Raw genomic sequence first — 11,283 nt, forward strand, 5'->3', positions numbered from 1 at the left:
TGTAGAGCAGCTGGTATTTTCAGCCGCTTCTACAAATACCCCTGCCACGTTGGGACCATAGTGTAGTTCAAATGAAATACATTATCCACTATATATTTTATATCTTTTTGAGATCTATAACTTCAGTTTTGGTATTCTAAATTTGTGGTTGTTTGAACAATTTAAAGATTTTGAATTTTAAAATGTGAGAACTTCAAGCACCGCCATGAAGGATAGCCGTCTGGTTGTGTGGTGCATAATAAGTTTATAAATCGGTTATTTCAAATGAAAAAGTCAACTACACAGTTGTAGAGATCTCTTCAGGATATAAAACTTTGATATGAAGTTTTAAAAAATTATGAATTTCACTATGGCACACCTATTTTTATATGGGTAGCTCTAGATCTAACCGCTGCTCAAGATAGAGGCATTTTCTAGAGGCTAAAAATGGATTTCTAGAGGCTTGTCGTTTCGAGAACCACTCCTAGAGGCAGTTTTAGATAGAGCAGATCTTAGTGAAAATAGATTGTGTAGTAGTGATATGAACATGAGAATTCGGATGTTCACATATTTATTCTAGTCTAGTAGTAGTAGTATATGAAATCCAAGTATTCAAATATCAAACCATTTTTTATTAGAGAGATAATATAATAATAAGTTAGATGGTGGAGATTTATTGTATTTATTACTTAAATAAATTAGCACTAGTATTGACCATCACTTGGACAAAAAAAATGGATCAAAGTCATGAGTCTGAGAAGATATATTTACATATTTATACTTTTCTACCAACATATGGAGCGACGAACCTTGAGATATCGAAGGATTTTTTTTTCTTGGGGGATGCAAAAGTAATGAGCTACTAAATGGTTGAAGATATCATAGTATTTATTACTTCAATAAATAAGTACAAGCAAAAACCATAATAGCACTTGGAGAGAGAAAATGAAGCCTGCCTAGTGGATTGCACAGATGAATATATATATATATATATATATATATATATATATATATATGAATTGGAGATCCATGATTTTGGTGGAAAAACACCCTCCAACACTCTTCAATGGATATCCAAATATAGTATTGCTCTATTCTAGATTTCTCACTAGCAAAAGCTAGAGAGCAAATAGCTCTATGCACAAAATATTGAAAATTGTTGGAGAGTATAAAAATATAGAAAATGATGGGGGTGTTAAATTTTAACAAGTACTGTAGTATTTTTGTTTTATTTGACAATTAGTGTCCTTTCATGGACTAGTTAGGCTTAAAAGATTCGTCTCGCACATTACTCTCTAGCTGTGTTTTTTGTTTCGTAAATAATCTATACTTAATACACCATGCATGTGTTTAAACATTCAATGTGATAGATGTTAAAAAACAAGTGGAACCAAACATGCCCTTGCTCTAATGACTACCCAAGTGATGACTTAGAGAGTGCTGCTGCACGGTGCGCCATTTTACTCGGTCGCCCGTGCGACATGCACGGCGAGCCCGTCATGGCGGAGAGGGCCCCTAAGACGTGACGCAACACATGCACATCTCTGCACTGCCCGCGATTCTACGCACTAAACAAACATATTTTTTTGACGAAATCTGGGGAGGCCGAAGCCTCTACAGCGACTTTATTAAAGATGCAAAAAAGAGGTTCTTTACAAAAGAAGCACCGGGGACAGGGGGAGGAACAAGAGAAAGAAGAGCTGAACTAGCTAAACTAAGAAACAAGGCTCCCAGCCCAAAGAACAAGCTGGTCATGACTCATGAGAGCTAGACTTGACCCTGTGTTGTAAAAGCCCCACTTCTTTTATCAGGGTTCTTCGATAGTTTGGGATCAAAATTTGAATGCCCTTGAAAATCAGATCATTTCTTGCAGACCAGATGGTCCAAGCAAGCAAGATGATGGCTTCCATGAAATAGGAGAATTAACTGGTCCTTGATTTGATCAATGATGCCAGGGAAGGAGCTCTGAAGGGGAATATCTACCTGCACCAGGTTCCAGCAGTGACCAGCAAAGGGGCAGCTTAAGAGTAAGTGCTCCAAAGTCTCTTCAGCCAAGGTATTGCAAAGAGCACAAGTATAGGAGTCAAGATGCATATTTCTCCTTCTCAAGATATTCATGGTACTCAACCTGTCCTTAAGGAGAAGCCAGAAAAAGACATTATGCTTTGGTTGGCAGCAATTCTTCTAGAGCCATCTGTACACAGGATGAATGGGATGGTGACCTGAAAGTCTTCTGTAAACTTTAGCAGAGGCAAATCGATCAGAGCCCCAGCAATAATGCCACTTGTCATTAGCATCAGAGATTTCAACCTCATCGACGGCCTGGTGAACTTCTTGGAGCTGTTGAAAAGCAGTGAGGGACAAGGGCAAGTGCACCAAAGAATGTAACAAAATCTAAATGCAACTACATGGATACATGGTTCCTCTCACGATTACCAGAGGCTGTGCCAACAATCAACCCCTTAATCGTGAATCACAGCACCGACGCCCAGCTTCTGACGCATCTCGATGAACTTGATTCTTCCGAATGGCTTTGTCAGTATGTCTGCCTGCTGCTTGTCAGTGCCAATGTGTTCCACTTCTGCAATGCCATCAGCAACACACTCTCTTATGAAATAATACCGAGTATCAATGTGTTTGCTGCGTTCATAGTACACTGAATTCTTGCTCAACTCAATGGCAGATTTGCTGTCCATCAGGAGCCTAAACTTCTGCACACTCTTCCCTGTCAGGTCTGCGATAAGCCTACTGAGCCACACCCCTTGAGAAGCTGCCGAGGCTGCTGCTATATACTCAGCTTCACAACTGGATAGGGACACTACCCTTTACTTCTGTGATGTCCAAGTTACCACACTACCATTCATGAAAAATAATACACCCGAGGTGCTTTTTCTCTTCTCAAGGTCACTAGCATGGTCACTGTCAGAGAACCCCAACAGTTTCAACTCTGAAATGGAATGGCTTTCATATGTGCACCCATATTCAGTAGTACCTGCAACATATCTCACAATTCTTTTTGTTGCAGTCCAGTGCTCAGTAGTAGGAGACTCCATGAATCTTCTAACCATGCCCACTACATAAGCAATGTCAGGTCTGGAATTTACTAGATATCTCAAACTACCCACTATACTCTGAATGATGACTTGGTGGTGTTGCATATGCAGGATCTTGATGCACAGCTGACCCTATGCTGTTCTGGGAGTTAGGTGTAGCTTCATCATGACCCACTACACCCATCTGATCAACAGATCCACCCCCTTCTTCTTCTGCTGCTGGGAACACAGCATTATCGCCTATTGTCGGATTTCTGCAGTCAGAAAGCTCATAGTGCACCACAAAGCTTCCTGCTGTCTGCTCTGTATTAGTACCAGCACTAGTCCAGGCCCAAGGTTTCTTTTCATGAAAGACTACATCTCTACTAATCACCAGTTTCTTAGTAGATGGACCAAACAATCTGTAAACCTTTGCTCCTGATTCATAGCCAATAAACATCATTCGGTTTGATCTGTCAGACAATTTCTTTAGCCCTCGACCAACTTGCTTTACATGAGCAACACATCCAAACGTCCTCAAATGGCTCTCTGGGTTTCTTACCATGCCAAGCTTCATAGGGTGTTTTCTTGTTCAGGCTCTTGGTAGGTGACCTGTTAAGAATGTACACTGCAGTGCATACTGCTTCACCCCAAAATTCAGGTGGCACCCTCATGGTTTTCAGCATACACCTGGCCATCTCAACCACAGATTGGTTCCTCCTCTCTACCACCCCATTCTGCTATGGAGACTGGAGAGTACGGAGTTGTAGTGTAATGCTTTATGCCACCCTCAGTGCAGAAAATAGAGAACAAACTGGAGACAAACTCACCCCCTCTGTCTGTTCTGAGTGCCTTCGACTTCTCTGAGATTTATTTTCTTAAAACACTCCAAGGCCTGATCCTTGGTTTTCAGCACCTCCACCCACATATACCTGCTAAAGTCATCAACAACTAGCAGGAAATAGGATGCAGCTCCAATGGTTTTAGGAGTTATGTGCCCACACAAGTCAGCATGCACCAATATACACTTCTCTGCTCTGTAGCTTGACGCCTGAGGAAATGGTGTTCTGTGTTGTTTTCCCAGTACATAGCCATCACAGACTTTCTCTACTTTAGTTACTGCTGGCAAGCCATCTACCATTTCTTTAGAATTCAAATCACTTAAGGCTCTGAAATTCAAATGACCATATCTAGCATGCCACAACCAAGACTGACTTTCAGACTGTGTAAGCAGACAAACTGGTGGACTTAACCCAAACTTAGCCAAATACAGTCTATTTTCAGTTCTAGGTGCAGAAATCAGTAGAGCTCTTTCTTGATCAAACACACACAATCTACCATCTTCTCCAACATATTTAAACCCCTTTTCTTCTAACTGACCCAAACTCACAATGTTGCTTTTCAGTTCAGGTATGTAGTACACATCAGTTAGAACTTTGTGACCATGATTTAGATCTTGCATAACCACTGAACCCATACCTCGTATGTTGACGCGAGAGCCATCGCCGAAGCGCACTGTTCCCTGTTCATCAAGTTGTGTCAGCATTGATCGCGTCCCCGTCATATGGTTGCTAGCTCCGGTGTCGAGCACCCAGACGCTGTCAGGAACCACCACCGGCACCACCTTCTCCGTCAGATGGACGAGCTGATGTGGCCCTTGCACGACGTCGCACATTGTCATCATCAGAGCGCCCTGCAGTTCAGCGTTGCTGATCGCCTCCGCTGGTCGCCCTTCTTTCTTCTTCTCCTTTGGACACTTACAGTCCTCCGCTCAGTGGTCGTAGATGCCACAGTTGTGGCAGCGACCTTTGCGCCGAGGCGTTCCCACCGAGGTCAGCTTGACATTGCTAGTGCTGCCGCCTGTTTGTTCTTGGCGTACCCACCACCGCTGCTTCCACCGCCCTCCTTGTTCTGTGCGGGGCGCAGTCGGTGCTTGTTCCACTCCAGCCACTCCTCCTCGGCCAACATTAGACAGCCGGCCTTGTCGATGATCTGCTCGATAGTGTCATCGAGGCACTCCTCCGCCACCCGCAGATGCCCGACTAACGCTTCGACCGTCATGATCTTGGTGTTGCAGAACATTTCGATGGAGACCACGATGGGGCTAAAACGACGCACAGAAATTTCTTGACGACGCACGGCTCCTCCAAGGTGTCCCCCAAAGTACGGAGTTCGGTGGCAAGATTGGTGATTCTCATCCCGAAATCATCACTTGACTCCCCTTCCTTGAACATAATGTTCTCGAAGTCTTGAGCAATTTCTGGGCTTTCACCTCCTTCACTCGATCTGCGCCGAGGCGCATCATCGCCACCACGTCCCACGCCCAAGGTTTTTTTTACCGGTAGGAAAAAAATTTCGGCAGCTGCCGATAAATACGAAATTTCGGAAATTTCGGACCAAATTTAAATAAATTCAAATTTTTTAAAAAAATTTGACAGAATTTTAATTAAAACTCTCTCTAGTTCCTCCCCATCACATTTAGATATAATAAACAACAATATATCACAAATTATAACACATGGTGCTTATATTAGTAGTCTAATTGTCCCTACTATTAGTCTTAACAATCCCGAATAGTAGTCTTAACAGTCCCAAATATTACACCGATATAGACTTGCAAAGTTCCAATATTACATGTTCATGGCATTGCAAATTAATGAAGTGCCCAATATTACATGTTTAAGTACTTCCCAAAATATATGCAAAATGATGGAACATGCACACTACACTGCAGCTCCATATCTTCTCCATTAGGGCTTAAATTTGCATCACCAGTTTACCATTAAAGCATCCATATGCTGCAAAAGTGTAAGTAAACGATTTCACATGTAAGGTCTATCTAGCTAAGTTACTACGGGAACCAAGTTGAAAGCTAATAGATGCATAACCAAGTTAGTGGAGAGATTCTTCATCTAACCTTTTAGAGATCTTTGACACTCTTGAGAGTTGGTTTCTTCTTTCTAGTTGACCTTGGACCGATATGAATATGTTTCCCAATTCCAATACATGAACTACCACGAACTCTACTACCACTAGCACCTGCACCTACACAATCATATTTTCATGAAGGAACTTGAATGTTGGAAATAACCAAAACAGTTAAAGCAAACTGAAACTCACCATCTCCTTTGGTTACACAGGCTGTACCACCATCACCTTTGTCTCCCTCCACGTCATCATCACCTAGAAAGCAAATTACATTTTCAACAAAATTATATGTTATTCACAGCAAATAACAAATCACAAGTGCTATAGTTTATTTGAACAAAAAGCTCACAATCACCTTCATCGTCAGAACTAGCAGAGCTGCTGTCCTGTGACTCAGCATATACTGGGCTACCATGTGGAGAATCTGAATCAGAGCCATCTTCAAATAAATCTTCATCTTCCTCGAAATGCACCTTTCCTTTCTTCTTACCATCCTTTTGACCGAAACAAAGTTTCCTCTTGAATGCAGTCACTTCTGATATATCCATCTGTAGCTCATCAATAAGAAAGCCACCAGGCATGGTCCAGTCATCAGCCTCATGGTCATATTCATCCAGTACCGGTGTAGACTCAGACCTAGAGTGGCATAGCCAGTCCAAGATGGGGTTGGCTTCATCAAAAAAAGCAGCATCCATCATCAAGCTATATGGATCTGTCTCCTTCTCTTTAAGGCTTTGGAAGTCAGCTTCAAATTGTTGGATGCACAGCTTCAGATTATAATGAACATAGACCAACTTCATAAGCTTGTCATAACTCAGCTTATTTCTCAATTTAGTATGAACCAGAGCAAAAGTACTCCAGTTTCGCTCACATCCACTTGATGAATTGCATTGTGAAACAATGCGCATTGCAAGTTTTTGTAAATCCTTGCACTGACCTCCATATGATTTCCACCAGTCAGCTGCAATGAATTGATTGAATTTAGCATTCACTTTACAAAAACAATTATGCAAACTAATGTGGACAAGAAAATATAATACCTGGAGTGGTTTGAGCACGAAGAGCTGAGCTCCGAGCCTCTAATGATCCAAATAACACTCTCTTTTGGCTAAATATGTTCGTAAACTGGTCAATAGCTTTTGATGCCTCCTCTGGTGAGCTTGCTAACTTTTTGAGTGCAACAACAACAGCTAGTACAGCTGAATGATGTTGTGCAATTTTTGAGTTATAGAGCGCTTCAGGATCAAGTGCAGCAACTAGGAATAGGAAAAGTAAAGTATCAGTTAGAAAACTCCAACGACTAAAATAGAAACAGCTAATACAACAGCTAATAACTATAGAATTTTCAGTGCAACTCTTAATTTTGTACCTGCAAGCATGAGAGTTTCATTGAGAAGATATCGAGTTCTCCGATTTATTACTTCATTGATCCTATCTAGGAGATCCTTTGTAGCTTTTTTGTCATGCTTCAATTTAGCAAATATTTCTCTCTGGGCTTTTAACATCCTTGGAATGAATCCAGATATTGTCCCATTCTTTTGTTGATCTGCAAAACGAAGCACACAATACAGTGGTGTGACAGCTTTCAACACCAACTCCACATCTTCCCACCACACTCTACTTGTCAAGCAATCAATGTGAATACATAGTCTGGTTCATCTTTCCATTCACTATTTGCCCACTCATTGGACACCATCCATGCTTGGAATTTATCTTTTCTGTCCCAAAAACTCTGCAAGAATAAGAAGACCGTGCCAAATCTGGTGGCATTCCATCGAGTCAATTCTCCACCTATCTTTTCTCTCATCGCAGCATGAAGCCTGGAAAAATAAGGAGATGTGAGCTGCACTTGTAACTGAAATAAAAATGCATGTTCCGAAGCTAGGAGCTATAATCATGAAGTTGATAGGACAATTACCTATTATGGCTGTGGAAGAATTTACACATCTGTTGTGCACTTCGCACTACTTCATCAACCTCAGGAAAAGAAGATATTTCTTTCAACATCAAGTTGATAGTATGTGCTGCACATGGCTGCCAAGTGATATGTTTATGTTTAGCTAGAAGTTGCTTGCAAGCTGCCTTGTAGTTGGAACCATTATCAGTCACAATCTGAACAACATTCTCTGCCCCAACATCATCTTCAACTACCTTTCTAATGTGCCCATAAATAAATGCAGCATTTTGGGAATGACCAGTTGCATCCACAGAACTATGGAAAAACATGCGGCCATTGCAAAATATCATGAAATTGATGATGCACATCTTGTATGGTCCTGTCCATGAATCACACATCACAGTGACTCCATATCGAGCCCAATTTTCCTTATGATCTTCCATCTGAGCTACCAAGTCTTCATAGTTCATATCCAGATAATGGCCATCTATCTCTTTTCCTGATGGAATAGCCACTCCTTCTCCAAGCTGTTGGGTTAATTTAATGGCTGATGCAAAATATGGGCAGTTAGCTTTCCTTCCAGCAATATCATTGGCTTGGAACCACTTTGACCAAATTTTTCCAAGTTTAATTTTGGAATCCCCCTGCAGCATAATGTCCACCCTAGGCTGCAATGGTACCTTGCTGCGTGCCAAATCTAAATCGAATGAAGCCTGAGAAACACTAGGACTCCGGTAGAACCTACTAATTTTAGTCTGATTCCCTGAGCCACTTGATCTCCCTGAAGGTGGAGTGTTACTATTGCATCTTTCACCATGTATAGGCGGGCTGCTGCTGCTTGCCCCAAACGGTGGTGAATAGGTAACACCTGACCTCCCTATATCCCTCATTGATTCCCTTAGTGCCCATTCAAGCTGCCCAGCTTCATCACGAGGAATGTTGGACCTTCTAGCATCTCCATAAGCTTCCTCCATAATTGCCTTTTCCACATAGAGACGATGTTCCTTAGCATCCATCCTATTCTTTCTGCCTCTTGCACTCTCTGCCAACATTATAGTCCTCACAAACTTTGGCACATTTTCACATGACACCACATCCCCTGCCACTCTAGCTAGATGATTCCTCAGACGGGTCACACCTCCACTATCCCTTTTGATCGAACAATAAGCACAACTGAAACCATTGTTTTTCCACTTATCTCCATGGCTCCAAGCATCCGCAATTGGTCCTCGTAGACGCACCTCAGCCCCTACAGTTCAAAAGAAAGAAAATAAATTAACTTAGTACTACCTTATATTGAACTGAAATCTGAGCAAACTGAGTATTAACTATTTAGAACCTCACTAAAAAGTGTGAGCTGTGAACAAAATAATTTAGAATATATGGGTCAAACACATGCTGCAAGGATGGCAATATATATACAATGATGCACAAAACACAAAGAAAAAAGCTCATTACAATACAAAATTTATGTGCTGGATAATGTAAAACCACTAGAAAATAATCAAATGTCATAGAAAACCATTGCAGTGCATCGCCATTGCAAGCTCACCTGTTTTACTCCTCACAATATCGCCAGGTCCACCGGAGTAGTTGTCACACCCACCGCCAAGTACCTTTCCCTTCCCCTTGCTGCTACGTTGGCGCTCCGTCGCAGCCGTTCTGTCTTGCCCACCAATGGCATTGGCATCTGGTTCTTCTATCCTCAGCATGGCGTTGTGATGATGTTTTGGAACTAAATACTGACATCAAAAGAAAATTTCTAATTAATCATACCATGTGAGAAGTTATCATTTTTGTATTAGTTTATTATTCAATTAACAGAAATCTGTTGGTACTTATACTAGGCAGCTCCTGAACTATAAAACACAGTAAACATACAGATTAAATGATTTGAAGCTTTTATCTAATTTTCATGCACCTCAAACTGAACATAGAGTTAACTCCATCATGACTTATCTTCTTCTGCGATTGTACTGAAACTCAATGACAATACATATTTATTTATGCAAATTATAACAAATATTCCATGAATTTTAGGTGGACAGTTTAGTCCAGATAAATTAAATAACAAATTTCATCTATTAAACTTTCCAGTAATCGTAATAACATTTTGTGGTGATTATGATTTTTATGTGAAAGACCACAGCAAAATAAAATCAATGGCGCTCAGATCTAGCAATCAGAACCGGTGCTTGAATTGCAGTCACACATTAAAATCAATGGCGCTCAGATCTAGCAATTAGAACATCACAAAACTCTGTAATAATCCTTCAACTTGCAGAATTGCAGTCACACATCAGATCAATGTAGCACTAAATCAGAATGAAAACGAAATTCGTAATCTGTAGAAACTGAATCGCACGATGGCTTGCACTATCGGGGGCAGTGGTACTCACTATCGATGGCCTGCACTTGCTTCCTTGTGGCAGCAGCCGGAGATGACCCAACCTCAGCAACTCCTCTGTCTTCCCCGCTTCAGACTTTGGTCCTCCGGCCGACCAACCAACAACGCAGCCCTGTCACCACCGTCAGCAAGGGCGGGAGAGCCGGTGCCGCGTCGTCCCAGTCGAGGAGAGCCGGTGACGCGCCAGCACGGGCGGGGAGAGCTGGAGGCGCGCCCGCGCAGCCCAGGCGAGAGGGCAGCAACGCCCTGCTGTGGGTGTGGGTGGGGAGGACTGAGCAGTGAGCTCGATTTGGGGGGAAATGAGTGGATTTAGGGTTTGGGAGGGCGCTGTCGGGGGTATATGGTGGTCTGGATGGCGCGAATCGGGTCTCTGAGCCATTTGGCGCGTGATTTGGGCGGGAGGCCAAATTCGGCTGAAAAATTTGCCCGGCATGAGATATTTTTCGGGGCCCACTGAAAACAACGAAATTTCGGATTTTTCGGTGAAATTTCGCCGAAAAAAATTTCCTTGCCCACGCCTCCTTCACCATCTTCTTGTGCCCCGGCATTTGCCACATCTCCTGCAGCACGGAGCACAGCAGGCCCGCCATGGCCTGATGATCGTGATGGCGCTTGACATTGCGGGGGTCGATCGTGTACCACACCTCCATCGCCTCTAGCCCTCTAGGTTACACTGCACGAGCATAACCCGTTCAGCGTAATTTGATCACTCCAACATCGGCCACACCAACTGCCCTCCACGCCACCGCTGTGCGACGAACTCGCCGACGGTTCACTCATGGTGGCGGCTGGATCTCTCCGCAGAATCACTCGCTTCTTCCTTGATGGCTCTCTAGGTGGACTCACGGATCCACCTTAGTGCATCCACCTCGCTCCAATACCAGTTGTTAGGAACGGTGGCTTGCCGGCCTATGATCTTGCCAGACTCCGGCGATGCCCAGAGCGCGGTCACCAGGAACGCAATGTCGAGAGCACGAGCGAGAAAAGAGTTTTTCACTGCGTATGGCCGCAGCTATTCTGGTGCATTTGATTCATTCTTA

The 11,283-nt window shown here is 42.8% G+C and overlaps 1 pseudogene; it reads right to left on the reverse strand.

The window, feature by feature from the left end:
• On the reverse strand, nt 4,257-10,532 carry LOC8058592 (annotated as a pseudogene).

The sequence above is a fragment of the Sorghum bicolor genome, chromosome 5 (assembly GCF_000003195.3).
Source record: "Sorghum bicolor cultivar BTx623 chromosome 5, Sorghum_bicolor_NCBIv3, whole genome shotgun sequence".
Lineage (NCBI taxonomy): Eukaryota > Viridiplantae > Streptophyta > Magnoliopsida > Poales > Poaceae > Sorghum > Sorghum bicolor.